Source organism: Oryctolagus cuniculus, chromosome 3, assembly GCF_964237555.1.
Source record: "Oryctolagus cuniculus chromosome 3, mOryCun1.1, whole genome shotgun sequence".
In the NCBI taxonomy this organism is placed as follows: domain Eukaryota; kingdom Metazoa; phylum Chordata; class Mammalia; order Lagomorpha; family Leporidae; genus Oryctolagus; species Oryctolagus cuniculus.
This window is the reverse complement of record NC_091434.1, coordinates 33683226-33698763: the sequence shown is the minus strand read 5'-3', so window position 1 is coordinate 33698763 and position 15538 is coordinate 33683226. Positions and strand designations below refer to the sequence as shown.

Below are 15538 nucleotides of genomic sequence, written 5' to 3'. Positions count from 1 at the left end.
AGCCACCTATTATAATGCCAGCATCCCACATGAGTGGGGCTCCAGTCTGGCTGCTCCACTTCACATCCAGCTCACTGATGGTATGCCTAGGAAAGCATCAGATTGTTCAAGTTCTTGAGTGTCTGCACCCACAGTGGAGACTTGGAGTTCCAGTTCCTAGTTATGTGCCTGGCTCTTGGCTTCAGGCTGTCCCAGCCTTGGCTGTTGCAGCCATTTGGGGAGTGAACCAGCAGATGGAAGGAAGATTCTCTCTCTGTCTCTGTCTCTGTCTCTCTTCTATAACTGCCTTTCAAATAGTCTTTTTTTTTTTTTTTAAAAAGACCATCAAAACATTTTGACCCTCCTTGGACCAGTCGTTATACCCTTATCAACATTTTTTAAAAAGATGTATTGATTTATTTGAAAGGCAGAGTTACAGAAAGAGGGAATAAGAAAGATCTTCCATTCACTGGTTCATTCCTTAAATGACCATGACAGCTAGAGCTGGGCTGAGCTGAAGCCAGGGGCCAGTAGCTTCTTACGGGTCTCCCATGTGGGTGCAGGGGCCCAAGGACTTGATTTCTCAGGCACGTTAGTAAGAAGCTAGATCATAAGTAGAGCAGTTGAGACTGGATTGGGGTGCCAGTGCCACAGACAGTAGCTTTACACACTAAGCTACAAGGCTGGCCCCCCCTTTTTTTTTAAAGTGTTCATTTATTTTCTTATTTTCATCTATTTGAAAAGCAGAAAGAGAGATAAAGAGAGAGAGAGAGACTTTCCATTTGCTGGTTTACTTGCCAAATGCTTAAAACAGCCAGGGAGTCTGGGCCAGCCAAAGGCAGTATCCTGGAAATCCATCCTAGTCTCCCATTCGGTTGGGCAGGGGCCCAACCATTTGAGTTATCATCTGCTGCCTCCTGGGGTACATTAGCAGAAAGCTATGTCAGAATAAGACTCAACACTCAATTGGTACACTGATATGTGAGGCAGGCATTCCAAGCAGCAGCTTAACCTGCCATGCCATAATGCCCTCCCCGTTATCATCTTCTTTTTTTGTTTTGTTTTTTAAGGTTTATTAGGCAGAGTAGCAAAGGAGAAGGGAGGTTGAGGGGAGGGGAGGGGAGGGAAGAGGGAGGGAGGCAGAGGGAGAGAGAGGGGTGGGGGAAAGAGGGAGAGGGAGAGAGAGAGAGAGAGAGAGGAGAGAGAGAGAGAGATCTTCCATTCATTGGTTCACTCCCCAAATGGCCCCAACTGCTGGAGCTGGGCCAGGCCAAAGCCTGGAACCCAGGTCACCCTCGTAGTAGCAGGGGCTCAGGCACTACTGTCCAGGTGCAGTAGCAGGGAGCAGATGGGAAGTGGAGGAGCTGAGACTCAGCCTTACCAGCTCATCACAATGCCAGCCTCCAGTGACATTTTATTTACTCACTTCATTAAACATTTTTGAAAATTATTTTTTAAAAGATTTATTAATTTGAAAGGAGTTACAGAGAGAGGGAGAGACAGATCTTCCATCTGCTAGTTCACTCCCCAAATGGATGCAATGCCCAGGGCTTGGCCAGGCTGAAGCCAGGAACCAGGAGTTTCATCCTGGCCTTCCACATGGATGCAGGGGCCCAAGGTCTTGGGCCATCTTCTATCGCTTTCCCAGGCCACAGCAGAGAGCTAGATTAGAAGCGGAGCAGCCGAGACTTGAACTGGTACCCATATAGGATGCTGGCAGTGCAGGTGGTGGCTCCACCCGCTATGCCACAGTGCCAGGCCCTCACCTTATTTCTTATTAAAAATTTCGCTTTTCTTGGAATTGGTCTTTCGACTCTCCAGTTTGGCCTTTCCCTGTTCTCTTGGTTTTTTTTTTTTTTTTTTTTTGACAGGCAGAGTGGACAGTGAGAGAGACAGAGAGAAAGGTCTTCCTTTGCCGTTGGTTCACCCTCCAATGGCCGCCGCGGCCAGCACGCTGCGGCCGGCGCACCGCGCTGATCCGATGGCAGGAGCCAGGAGCCAGGTGCTTTTCCTGGTCTCCCATGGGGTGCAGGGCCCAAGCACCTGGGCCATCCTCCACTGCACTCCCGGGCCACAGCAGAGGGCTGGCCTGGAAGAGGGGCAACCGGGACAGAATCTGGCGCCCCGACCGGGACTAGAACCCGGTGTGCCGGCGCCGCTAGGCGGAGGATTAGCCTAGTGAGCCGCGGCGCCGGCCTCCCTGTTCTCTTGTTAATTCTAAAGTTTTCATTAGCATCTGTAAGACTCAAGAGGAGAAGCTGAGACTGCAAATTTGATCAGGTTTCTGCGGCTATAGTTAGATTTTCAGAAATAAGGTCATGGAGCACCCACGTGGAAGGGATTCGCATAATCACAGCATTCACCATAACCTGAGTAATGGGCATATTGAGCTTATGAATATGCCTCTCCTCATAAAGTCAGCCGCACATGGCAGGCAGATCAGCTGCATTGAATGGCACTTGGCACTTATAGGGGTAGTGGGGGCAGTTCTTCTCAGGGTCAGCTCGTTTTCCACTGGCTTTCCTCCAGTTGACCAGGGTAGCTGTTCCCTTGGGAGTAATCTCCCATGTGTCTGGATCACACTTTGTCTGTTCTGCAGTGAGCCATGGGTCCCGTATCAACCCAGGCATGTTCTTCCCCCCTGCAGCATTTGAAACCCTCATTCACTCACCTCCCACGAAATTGACGATGCCCTTCCCCCTCTAACCTCTGGCTGCATTAGTTCCTCTGTTTAGCCCTTACCCCCACCCCTACCCCCACCCTGACAACCTTCTTGGTAAGCACAGGTCTCAGGTACTCTCTGTGGTCCCTGCATAATTTGTACCTTGGTGAGTGGCTCTGAAGGTTGTGCGCTAAACTTGGACTCATTGAAATCTGAGTTTAGTAACACATCAAGCCCTACCCCAGCTCTCTGGGCACCAGTACAGGCAACAATAACCAAGGGATCCAAGATTTCCCTTTTTTCTTAGGAGCTTGTGTTTCCTTGAACATTCAGTGAAGTAACTCCCTGGGAGTTGAATCTCTCTCTAAATTACCGTGGTGACTTTCACTGTTAGTAACGGGCAGCACAGCTGCCACTCCATGTCACGGGTGACCACATGGCCGCCAAGGAATCAAAAGCTCTTCATCCTTCTTCACCCATCACCTTTCTGTCCTTTTTTTCCCCTCAAGCCACATGTTGCAATGAGTCAGGCCTATGCTAGCAAGCCCTTTCACTGACAGCAATTGTGAAGGAAACAAATTGGTTTTCCTCTTCCCTCATATGACAGTAATCAACACGGAAGACTTCTGTGACTGCACAAGCTATAGGAATTTCTCCCCACCTGCAAGCAAGCAATCAATGCTGTGGTGGACACCAGCTGGGTTTCTTCTGATTAAATTTGAAAAAAAACCAAGAGATGACTTCAGGGCTTCAGGTTGAGGGTTCAATCCCTGAGAGCAGCCCCTCTCCCCTGACCCCTTAAGTACCAGCTCCCAGCCTCCAGGTTTTTTTTTTTTAACCTGTGCTTCTGATGGGTTATAAATTGGGGTTCCCATTACCCCCTATAGGGTTCAATTAATGCTTGAGCAGTTCATAGAATTCAGGGCATGTTCATGGGTTAATTATAAAGGGTGTCACTGGGGCTAGTGTTCTGGTGTAGTGGGTTAAGCCAGTGTTTGCCCTGGCAGCATCCCAGTCCAGGCTGTTCCACTTCTTGGGTTTTTGTCGTTGTTATTTTTGTTTTTTAAAGATTTATTTATTTATTTTATTTGAAAGGCAGAGTTACAGAGAGGCAGAGGCAGGGAAAGAGAGAGAGGTCTTCCATCTGCTGGTTCACCCCCCACCCCCAAGATGGCCGCAATGGCTAGAGATGAGCCGATCTGAAGCATTCCTTTTTTTTTTTTTTTTAAGATTTATTTATTTATTTATTTGAAAGTCAGAATTGCACAGAGAGACAAGGACAGGCAGAGAGAGAGAGAGAGAAAGAGAGAGAGGTCTTCCATCCACTGGTTCACTCCCCAACTGGGCACAACAGCTTGAGCTGATCTGATCTGAAGCCAGGAGCCAAGGGCTTCTTCCAGGTCTCTCACACGGGTGCAGGGGCCCAAGGGATTGGGCCATCTTCTACTGCTTTTCCTGGCCATAGTACAGAGCTGGATTGGAAATGGAACAGCCAGGACTTGAACCGGCACCCAGATGGGATGTGGACACTGCAGGCACACAGTGCTGGCCCCTGCTCCACTTCCGATCCAGCTCCCTGCTAATATACCTAGGAAAGCAGCAGAAGATGACCCAAGTGTTTGGGCCCCTGCCACCTATGTGGGAAACTCAGATAGGAGTTCTGGGCTCCTGCCTTTGGCCAGGCCTGCCCCAGCCCTGGCTATTTTGGTCATTTGGAGCATGAGCCAGCATTTGGAAAAATCTCTTTCTCTTGTAATTCTACCTTCCAAATTGTAGTAATAAAAAAAAAACTTTCAAAATCAAAGGATATTGTAAGGGATATGGGGTAAGAGATGCACAGGGTGAGGGATGGGCAAAATAGTGCAGAGTTCTGCCCTCTCTGGAATTGTCACTCTATGGGAATTTCTTTTTTTTTTTTTTTTTTTTTTTTGACAGGCAGAGTGGACAGTGAGAGAGAGAGACAGAGAGAAAGGTCTTCCTTTGCCGTTGGTTCACCCTCCAATGGCCGCCACGGCCGGCATGCGGTGCACCGCGCTGATCTGAAGCCAGGAGCCAGGTGCTTCTCCTGGTCTCCCATGGGGTGCAGGGCCCAAGCACTTGGGCCATCCTCCACTGCACTCCCTGGCCACAGCAGAGAGCTGGCCTGGAAGAGGGGCAACCGGGACAGAATCCGGCGCCCCGACCGGGACTAGAACCCGGTGTGCCGATGCCGCAAGGCGGAGGATTAGCCTAGTGAGCCGCGGCGCCGGCCCTCTATGGGAATTTCAATGTCAGCAGCCCAGAAGCTCTTTGTGTCCTGTCATTATAGTTTTTTCTTTTTTTTTTTTTTTTTGAAGATGTATTTTTCTAAAGGCAGAGTGACAGAGAAAAGGAGTGACAAGGAGAGAGACAGATCTATTCATTGGTTCACTTGCTAAATGCTTGCAGCAGCAATGGTGGACCAGGTTGAAGTGAGGAGCCAATAACTCCATCTAGGTCTTCCATGTGAATGGCAAGAATCCAAATAGTTGTGCCACCATCTTTTGCTGCCCAGGTGCATTAGCAGGAATCGGGATCAGAAGCACAGAGTAGCTGGGACTTGAATGAACCAGGTATTCTGATATGGGATGCTGGCCTCCCAAGTGGTGGCTTAATCTGCTGTGCCACAACACCCTAGTTGTTATGGAGACTTCATTGCATAGGCAAGATGGATGCATGGACAATCATGCTGCAATGTAAATGGACAAAAAGTGTCTAATCTAATGCTTACAGACTGGGTGGGGATATCCAGAAAGGCCTGTTTAGATTCTTTAGCATTTTTTCCTGGATGGTATGGGGCAAGACCACCTGGGAAGCAAGGCCTCATCATCCACCATCAGACCAGGTTAAGTCAGAGAATTTCTTTTTATTTTTTTAATTAACTTATTTATTCAAAAGCAGAGAGAGACTGAGAGACATAGGAAAAGATCTGTCTGCTGGTTCACTCTTCAAATGGCTGCATTGGCCAGGGCTGGGCCAGGCTGAGCCAGGAGCCTGGGGCTCCATCTGGGTCTCCCATGTAGGTGACAGGGTCCAAGTATTTGGGCCATTTTCCACTGCCTTCCCAGATGCATTAGTAGGGAGCTGGATTGGAAGTGGAATAGCGGGAAATCAAACTGGCCTAACCCACTGTGCCAGCCTCAGATCAGAGAATTTCTTTATGGGCAGCTCCCAAAGTGGGATAGGGTGGGAAGAGGGGGCAGAGATTAGCATTTCTATGACCTGCCTTGAGGAAGAGAAATTCTCAATTTTTTTATTGTCTGCCTTGGAGAGGGAGTAATATGCCAGGAACCAAGGATGAAAACCAAAAATCTGTTATATCATACTCCTGTACCCTTTAAATCATCCCCATGTTGCGTAGGCTGAATAGCTGCAATCCCAAAATCCAAAATCCAAATGCCCCAGAATCAAACTTTTTGAAGACTGTCGTGAAGCCACAAGTGGAAAATTCCACACCATGAAACTTCGCTTCATGCAGAAAATTTAGAATACTATATAAAAGTACCTCTAGGCTATGACTATAAGGTGTATATGGAACAAATTTTTTGTTTAGACTTAGGTCCCATCCCAAATATCTCATTATAAATACAGATAATTACAAAATTCAACAAAATGCCAAATCCAAATTGCTTCTGGCCCCAAACATTTCAGTGCAGGGGTGGGGAACCTTTTTCTGCCAAGGGCCATTTGGATATTTATAACATCACTTGTGGGCCATATGAAATTATCAACTTAAAAATTAGCCCACTATAGATTTATTGAATTTCCAGTCCTGCCTGTGGTTGCCTTGGCAGGACCAGATCAAATGATTTCCATGGCCTTATATGGTGCTAGGGCCGGACATTCCCTGCCCCTGGATAAGGGATACTTAATTTGTCCTGTGGAAACACCATGGAAATAGTTATACTGTATTATTTAGGAAGCAGTAAGGAAAAAGGTCTATCCATGTTCTTCTGGGAGAGCTGAGTGGTCCCCAGGCCACAACACAGAGTGCTGCCCGCTGTGCAGCAGGTGAGTGGATGCACGGCCAACAGTGCCTTACTGACAGGACCTGGGTGTACAGTACCAAAGAGTTGTGACACAACAGGAGTGGGATGTGGGGTGCCCCAGAGAATTCCAAGATGAGAAGAGTAGGAAGTATAGCACCTCAGTGCATTCCAACATGAAAGGAGGGGGCAGGGGTGCCCCAAGAGTTCCAAAGTGAGAAGGATGGGGAGTACAGCATCTCAGTGAGTTCTAAGATGAGAGGAGTGGGGTACAGCATTCCCCAAAAGAGTTCTAAGAGCAGAGGACTGGGGTATATGGTACTCCCAATTTTTTTGGAGACAAGAAGAGTGCTTTGAAGAGCCCAGGTGCCAGTGATTCTAATAAGCAGTTGATAATGAGATATCAAAAGTACAGTAGCGATAAGAAGTATGAGAATATGACAAACAACTATTTATCTTTCAGATGCCGGGGAGTGGGCAGGAGACAAAGTGGGAAAGCCACATTATTCCTCAGTTCAGAGCTTTTTCCCACCGTGTAATCTCAACAAGGCAGTATCAGTGTTCATCACAGAGAACTATTTTCCTTACCACTTTCTCTACAGTGAGCTTTCCACACATGAAGTTTGACTCTTTCTAGTCCACAAGACTTAAAATCCCACTTTTGTGAGTTGTACATATCTAGGCAAAAGCTGAAAAAATGACTGAAACTTCTTCATTGATTCCCCTCCTCCCACCGCCACACAGCCTTACTTTCTCTTCCAGTGTTTTGGGATTTGTCAGCAGCTGGAGCAAATCCTGTAGGATGTCCCTCACACTTGTGACCAGACCAGAAAATGTGAATCTGTAGATATAAGGCTTTGTAAACTAACAGGAGTCCCTTTCTTTTTTTTTTTTTTGCCAGCTGGTAGTTAGTCAGAATGCTGTTTTGTAAATAAATCTTCTGGGAGAATCCTCAGCAGGTCAGCTGCAAATGTGTCAGTTTGAGGAAAACAAACAGGAAAGCACTTACCGAGTCAGTGTTCTGTGGCTGTGTAGAGAGAAGCTCTGGTGATGCCTGGGTGTGACCTCCCAATGCCAGAATGAGACCGAGGGTGGTTTTCAGAATCGCTATGGTGTGCGCTGTTTTCCCAGCCTCCTCCTCATTCCGCTTTTATCTGGCTTTTGAAATGACACTGTAGAGAAGAATGATGTTGGGGTTTGAATGTGGTTCTTCCCTTCCTCCCCCACCCTCCATAAAAATTCATCATGTATTCCAGGAGAAAAGAAAGAAGTGAACATGCTGTACAAATTAGTTCTTTCACTCAGTGTGTTTGTGTAGCTTTTTTTTTTTTTTTTTTTGGAGTGGAAATCATCGCTCTTAGCTGCCCTGCGGCAAGCTGAAAAGCAGTGATTGGAGGGGCCCTGATCCTTCCTTTGTCTGGGTAGGCTTTTGCTAGTGAAAAGTCAAGTTAAATTAGCAGTGATGGAATGAAAAGAAGCCTTAGAAAGTCAAAGGGGAGCTCTTCAAGGCACAGGAACTACAGGGCTTGTTAGGAGAGAGATTTCATTTATTGAGTTTTAGTGTGTTCTGATGGTGAAGAAATGGAATCACATATTACATGGGTGTCTTAAGTTTTAATCTCTTCTTTTTTAGAAGATTTATTTTTATTTGAAAGGCAGGTTGACAAAGAGGTCTTTGATTCTCTGGGTCACTCCCGAATCTCTGCAACAGCCAAGGCTAGGCTAGGCCGAAGCCAGGAGCCTGGAACTGTCTGCATCTCCTTTGTGGGTGGTGGGAAACCAAGCACTAGGACCATCATCTGCTGCCTTCCCAGGTGCATTAGCAGAAAGCTGGATTGGAAGCAGACGAGCTGGGAGCTACACCAGTGCTCCCTGATAGGGGATACAGGTGTCCCAAGTGGTAGTTTAACCTGCTGACCACACACCTGCCTCTAAATTTTTTTAAAGATTTGTTTATTTGAAAGGCCGAGTTACAGAGAGAGAGGGAGAGCCAGAGATTTCTCCATACCCTGACTTAGCCCACAGATGGCCACAATAGCCGGGATTGGGCCAGACCAAAGCCAGGACCCTGGAACTCTATCCAGATCTCCCATGTATGTGGCAGGGCCCCAGGTACTTGGGCCATCCTCTACTGCTTTCGCACGTGCATTATCAGGGAGCTGGATCAGAAGTGCAGCAGCCAGGACTGGCATGGTGGTGTCACCAGCAGCAGCTGGCAACTTAAATTGCTGCTCCACAGCACTGGCCCCAGTTTTTAATTTCTTTACATAGGTAGGTTGAGAGAGAACTTTTCTGGTTTCTAGGAAATTCAGGTTTTGATTTTTCTCCCCTATAACCATCTGTGGCCTTGGCAGAGTCATCTGTATATCTAAGGCAGGTTACAGACCTCAGAAATTTGAGGAATAAGAAGTGTGGAGCTTAAAAGTGATGGAAGATAAGGGAGCCTACTGTGGTCAGTTTCCTTCTGCAGACTATCTTGATTTAAAAGGAAAAAAATATTTTTTTACTTGGGATGGGCATTGTCCCACAGTAGGTTAACCTGCTGCTTGGGATGCTTACGTCCCATATCAGGGTGTCAGTTCAAGTCCTGGCTAGTTCACATCTGCTAATGGTCCAACGGTCCAACTTCCTGCTAAGGAGCCTGGGAGGCAGGCAGTGATGGCCCAAGTACTTGGATTCCTGCCATCCATGTGGGAGACCCTTATGGGGTTCTGGGTTCTGAGCTTTGGGCTGGCCCAGACCCAGTTGTTGCAGGCATTTGAGGGGAAAACCAATGAATAAAAAATTCTCTTTGTTACTCTGTCTTTAAAATAAATTTTTTTTAGATCTATTTTATTTATTTGAAAGAGTGATAGAGAGGGAGAGACAGAGAGAGAAAGATTGATCGATCTTCCATCTGTTGGTTCACTCCCTAAATGTCTACAATGGGCCAGGCTGAAGGCAGCAGCCAGGAGCTTCATCTGGTCTCCCATGTGGGTGCAGGGACCCAAGCACTTGGGGTGTCTGCTTCTGCTTTCTCAGGTGCAGGAAGCTAGATTGGATGTGGAGCAGCCGGGACTAGAACTGGTGCCCATTATGATGCTGGCATCTCAGGTGGCGGCTTTACCTGCTATACCACAATGCTGACCCCTAAATAAATCTTTTTTAAAAGTAAAAGTTTTTCTTCATTTTCATTTAGTATGTAAGGTAAAGAGAGATAGGACAACTTCCAACTGCTGGTTCATTCCCCAAATGTTTACAACAGCCAACACTGGGCCAGGATGAAACCAGAAACCTGGAACTCAATCTGGGTCTCTCATATGGGTAGCAGAGCCTTAACTCTATAAGCAAAAACCTGCTGCCTCCCAGGGAGTACATTTGCAGGAACCGGGACTGGAAGGATGGAGGAGTCGGGACTGGATTCAGGCGTCCCAAGTGGTATCATCACCACTGCACCAAATGACCACCCCCATCTTGATTTTTGTAATGTCTAATATTACCCTAACCATGTGGTATTTGAAACTGAACATTATTACTCCATAAAACATGAGGTACCAGAGAGAACAGCCAGTTTTACATTTGTGTTTGTTCACTGTTACAAGCCAATTGTAGAAACTTCTAAAGCAATAATTTCATAGCACTATATATTTTTTTATTTGACAGGTAGATTTATAGACAGTGAGAGAGAGAGAGAGACAGAGAGAGAGAAAGGTCTTCCTTCTGTTGCTTCACTCCCCAAATGGCCGCCACGGCTGGTGCTGCGCCGATCCGAAGCCAGGAGCCAGGTGCTTCCTCCTGGTCTCCCATGTGGGTGCAGGGCCCAAGCACTTGGGCCATCCTCCACTGCCTTCCCGGGCCACAGCAGAGAGCTGGACTGGAAGAGGAGCAACCGGGACTAGAACCCGGTGCCCATATGGGATGCTGGCGCCGCAGGCAGAGGATTAACCAAGTGAGCCATGGCGCCGGCCCCAACATAAACACTATTAATAGATTCCTTTTCAGTGGGAAGCATTGATAGAAAAGCATACCTGGGTATTTAAAAAATCTCAGGGAGAAATTAAAAAGTTTATTTTGGCACAAAAAAATTTGAAGTCTAGGCATAGTTTTTTATCTACACTTTCCATGAACTTTTGAAGATCCTGTATCTGCATGGATTTCAAAAATGTTTGCATCAAAAGAAGCATCCTGTAATTCTACTTTTCCATGAACTTTTTGAAAACTTGAAAACTTTTTGAAACTTGCAAAGAACACACCAAAAGAAACAATATTAAGGATTGTACTGGTTGAGACTGGCGCTGTGGCGCAGAGGGTTAAGGCCCCAGCCTGCAGCACTGGCATCCCATATGGGTGTCAGTTTGAGTCCCGGCTGCTCCACTTCCAATTCAGCTCTCTGCTATGGCCTGGGAAAGCAGTGGAAGAAGGCCCAACTCCTTGGGGCCCTGCACCCATGTGGGAGACCCAGAAGAAGCTCCTGGCTCCGGATCAGCTAAGCTCTAGCCGTTGCAGTCATTTAGGGAGTGAACCAGCAAAATGAAAGACCCCCTCCCCCTCCCTCTACCCCTCCCTCTCCTTCTCTCTCTGGCTCTACTTCTCTTTTATTTAGAAAACTTTTATCTAATAAATATAAATTTTGAAAGTACAACTTTTGGATTATGGTGGTTCTTCTCCCCCATAACCACCCTCTTACCTGCAAGCCATCCCATCTCCTACTCCCTCTCCCATCCCATTCTTCATTAAGATTCATTTTTAATTATCTTTATATACAGAAGATCAACTTAGTATATACTAAGTAAAGATTTCAACAGTTTGCCCCCACACAGACGCACAAGGTGTAAAGTACTATTTGAAGACTATCAAATAAATCTTTAAAAAAAAAAAAAAAGATTGTACTGCTTGTCAAGCATAGTTTAAGCACAGTAAGCAATGAAACCCAGCTAAGCGTATGCATTTTTTAATGTTTTAACCACCACTTAAAACAAGAGTTGAAACATGCTTGTTTAGCTTTGAAATTAATCCAAAAATAGTAAATACAAGGGGCAGTCAATAAAATCTCTGCTAATAAGCGCTGCCCTTTGCTGTACTTTGGAAGAACTCCTCATTGACATTCTCTGAAAGCACGACTTGGAGCTGATCAGTTATGCAGAAGGAGCCTGAGCTGAAGTGTTCAGATGTGCTAAAAGATAACCTAGTTGCCACACTTGAGCTTTAAGGCGTACTGACACTCGCCAGGCTGTTTGGTGCATCAGTTAATAGGAGATCTGTACACGGCAGAGTTGGGGTTTGGTCCCAGACATCCTGACTCCTAAGACCACTCACTTTTATTAAGACTTATGCATTGGGCCATCCATCTCCTTGTTGGAAGAGATGTTTACGGAATTCAGTGAATGGGAAGAAGGGGTGGCAATAAGTTCTACTGGATAAAAGGACTGTAGCAGTTTCACCACTTTCTAAGTCATTTGAAAATTCTCAGGAGCCTGTGATGGTTGGTATTTCAGGAGTTTCTTAAGACAAGTATATATGTACATGCAGATCTGAGGGCCAGCTGTGCTCAGAGGGGAAGATGTACAGTGTCTCTGTCATTATTTTGTGAAATAGGATTTCTTATTCCATAAAATTAGCTTTTTTCCACTGAAGTTTTACTGTTAGAGAATTGTTCTTTTGGAGGTAATTACATTGTAAAAGAAGAGATTCGTATTAATCTTAATAGAGCTCTAATGGAGTGAGGTTTGGCAATTTTATTTTATATTTGAAATGTGGAGGGGAGAGGGAGAGAGAGAGAAGGAGAGAGGGAGAGAGGTATTTTCCATCCACTGGTTCACTCTCCAAATGGCTGCATTGGCTGGTACTGGGCCGGGCCGGGCCAAAGCCAGGAACTAAGATCCAAGAGCTTCCTCCGGGTCTCCCACATGGGTGGCAGGGGTGGGCCATCTTCCACTGCCTTCCCAGGCACATTAGCTGGGAGCTGGATTCCAGGCACATTAGCTGGAAATGGAGCATCTGGGACAAAGAACCAGCACCCCATTTGGGATGGGGGCACTGCAGATGGCAGCTTAACCTATGCCACAGCACCAGCCTGTGGGTTGGGCAATTATAAGTGGGTCATTCCTTCCCACCTTTGTCGACCCCACCTGAAAAAATCCAGATCAACAACTTGGCTTCCCATTTTTAAAAATATGGTCAAGGTTATCATTACTCCTTCCCTTTTTTTGTTTGATGTTAAAATAGCATACTTGTCCAGACACCTAAATATTCTGATGATAGAGATTCAGAAACATATGTTTAAGGCATTACAGTTGAGCATATAAAATTTTTTAATTGTCATGTCTAATCTTTGTTGTCTGTGAGAGACAACTGAAAAGGGGATAGACCACCAGACATTGTATTATAAAAAAGTAGATTGTGAAAAATGTAAAGACAAGGGATGTTTCTTTTTTGTCATACAGATTGATGACCTCTCCTTGTGTAAGTGCCCTTAATTTTTTTTTTTTTTTTTTTTTTTGACAGGCAGAGTGGACAGTGAGAGAGAGAGACAGAGAGAAAGGTCTTCCTATGCCGTTGGTTCACCCTCCAATGGCCGCTGCGGCTGGCGTGCTGCGGCAGGCGCACTGCACTGATACAAAGGCAGGAGCCAGGTACTTCTCCTGGTCTCCCATGGGGTGCAGGGCCCAAGCACTTGGGCCATCCTCCACTGCACTCCCGGGCCACAGCAGAGAGCTGGACTGGAAGAGGGGCAACCGGGACAGAATCCGGCGCCCCGAAGGGGACTAGAACCCCGTGTGCCGGCGCTGCAAGGTGGAGGATTAGCCTAGTGAGCCGCGGCGCCGGCGAAGTGCCCTTGATTTTTAAAAACATTTTTAAAATTTATTTGGAAGACAAGAGACAGAGACAGAGAGCTTCTATTCGCTGGTTCACTTCCCAAATGCCCCCAGCAGCCGGGCCTGGATGAGGCCTAAGCCAGGAGCCCAGAACCCAGTCCAGTCCCACCTGGATGACCCTGAGCCATCACCTGCTGCCTTCAGGGTGCATGCTAGCAGGCAGCTGGCAGAGCTGGGACTTGAACCCAGGCACGCTGATATGGAATGCAGGCATCACAAGTGGCATCGTAACTGTTTTGCCAAACATCTGCGCCAGTGCCCTTCTCAGGGCTGTTTCTTCAGGGTAGGCAGTGTGGAGAACAGACTGTATAGCTGGTTGAACAGTGGGGCTGCAACCCGGCAAAGCTTTTCCCAAGGATTGAAATGGATTCAGAGTTGCAGACTCAGTGCCCTGGGTGTGCAAGTAGAGGGAGGGGGGAAGTCGCAGCATGGAGCCATGGCAACCCAGGCAGACAGGGGCGTTTTCATGAAGCTTAAAACAGAGAACTCCTTAAGGCTGCCGAGAACAAAGCCTTCTCCAGAGGCTTGCTTTTAACTCTGTATTGCCCCGTGCAGGAGTCCAGCCTTCAGCTTCTCTCTACACCTTTTTCATCAAGACACAAGGAGCTCTAAGTACCCACAGAAATGTGGGGAAGAGTCCCTGTTTTATCTTTGACTTGAATAAATCTTCACTTTTAATATGTCAAATGCCAGTTCAAATGAGGTGTAGAGCTGGGATTCGGGTGGGCTTCCCTGGGAACCCTTTAGAGACTGAGAAGCAAGGTGGGGTGCGAGGATGCAGCCTTGGGGGTGAAGCAAGTACTCACCTCCCCTCCTCCGAAGGTGCTCCTGCCTGCGGCTGTGGCAGGCGCGGCCCAAGTCTGCTGGGAGGCCGGGTGCTCCGACTCCTCCAGGTTTAATGATTGCTCCACAAGATCAGCTCACAGCTGCCCTGAGTCTAGGAACAAGTATTTCCTCTCTTTGTAACCAAGGGAGGTAAATAATCTTTTAACTTATTGCCCTGGAAAAGGAAATGTGGTTTGCCAGTGGTTAAATAAATCTGTTCTACATCAGTTAGTCAGCAGGCATCTGGGTGACACCATGCTTGGCCCTGTTTCCTGAGAAAAGTCTGCATTGGGAGTTCAGGCCACTCTCAAATACCTTCCCTAATTATGCTACTTCTCTTGTTAAACTGCACATAATTATGAATGTGATGTAAATGTGTACGGATTTCCCCCAGACATCACATTTGAGGAAAGGAAAAGGATCAGAGATTAAAGCATATTTTTCCAACCTCTTTAAGCTGGTTCAGCTGCTAGTCTTGTATTTTTCATTTGGAAATCGGTAGCCCGGAGGTGCGTGCAGCTGTGGATGTGTTTTGTAGGCACAGCCGTGTTTTCTAGCGTTCGAATCAACGTCCAACATTTAAAAATCAGGAAATCCGAAACAGCTATCTAGGTTATTGACTTCTCATGAAAAAATGAGCAGATCTGGGTACACTAGGCCCGGGTGCAGGTAAGAGCCTAGCTGGAGCTGGTTACATGGTGGCTGCTCCCTCTACCTTCTGCCCACTTTGGACAGAGCATTGCTGCCCAGCTGCCCACCTGCCTCCCCTGCCCTCCTTGCCCAAGGGCACCAGCCGTGTGGATTCTCCAGCAATTCGCACTTCCCACCCTCGTGTCCCTTTCTACTCCCTTTTCCGCTGAGTTTCAATTTAAGAAAGTAGGTACACGGAAAGATAAGTCATTAAGCGATCGTTTTTATCACATAAGGAATTTCAGGTTTATTGAAAAAGGTGACTCGCCAGTGTTTCCACAGTAAAACCCAAATGTCTTACAGCGGATGGTGAAATTAAGAAACACAATTTAAAGGAGCTTAAACCATCTAGCAGCGGTGTGCCGGAGGGGGTGTAATAAGGATCATCCACCCAAGTGTGGGCAACAAGGAGTGCGCCGGGGATTTAAAAGCAATGATAAAACCAATCGGAGCCCTTCTGCTTTTTGTTACCACCATGTGCCAGCAATTTAAACAAGGTCAGTGATGAAAGACGACTCCCCTCA

The 15538-nt window shown here is 46.8% G+C and overlaps 1 protein-coding gene across 26 annotated transcripts in view; it reads right to left on the bottom strand.

The window, feature by feature from the left end:
- Nucleotides 1-14545, bottom strand: part of CMKLR2 (chemerin chemokine-like receptor 2) — a 53910-nt gene extending 39365 nt beyond the window's left edge. For 7 of the 26 annotated variants that reach the window (XM_070070318.1, XM_008259026.4, XM_051849240.2 and 4 more), the window contains exons 1-2: nt 14306-14545; nt 7655-7817 (exon numbers count right to left, since the gene is read on the bottom strand). The gene's annotated coding sequence lies outside the window, so the exon portion shown is untranslated. Of the gene's footprint in view, nt 1-7654; nt 7956-14305 lie in introns of those variants that run through there. The other 19 variants (XM_070070329.1, XM_070070322.1, XM_070070314.1 and 16 more) reach the window with 14 other exon arrangements.
- Between the last annotated feature and the right edge of the window lie 993 nt (nt 14546-15538).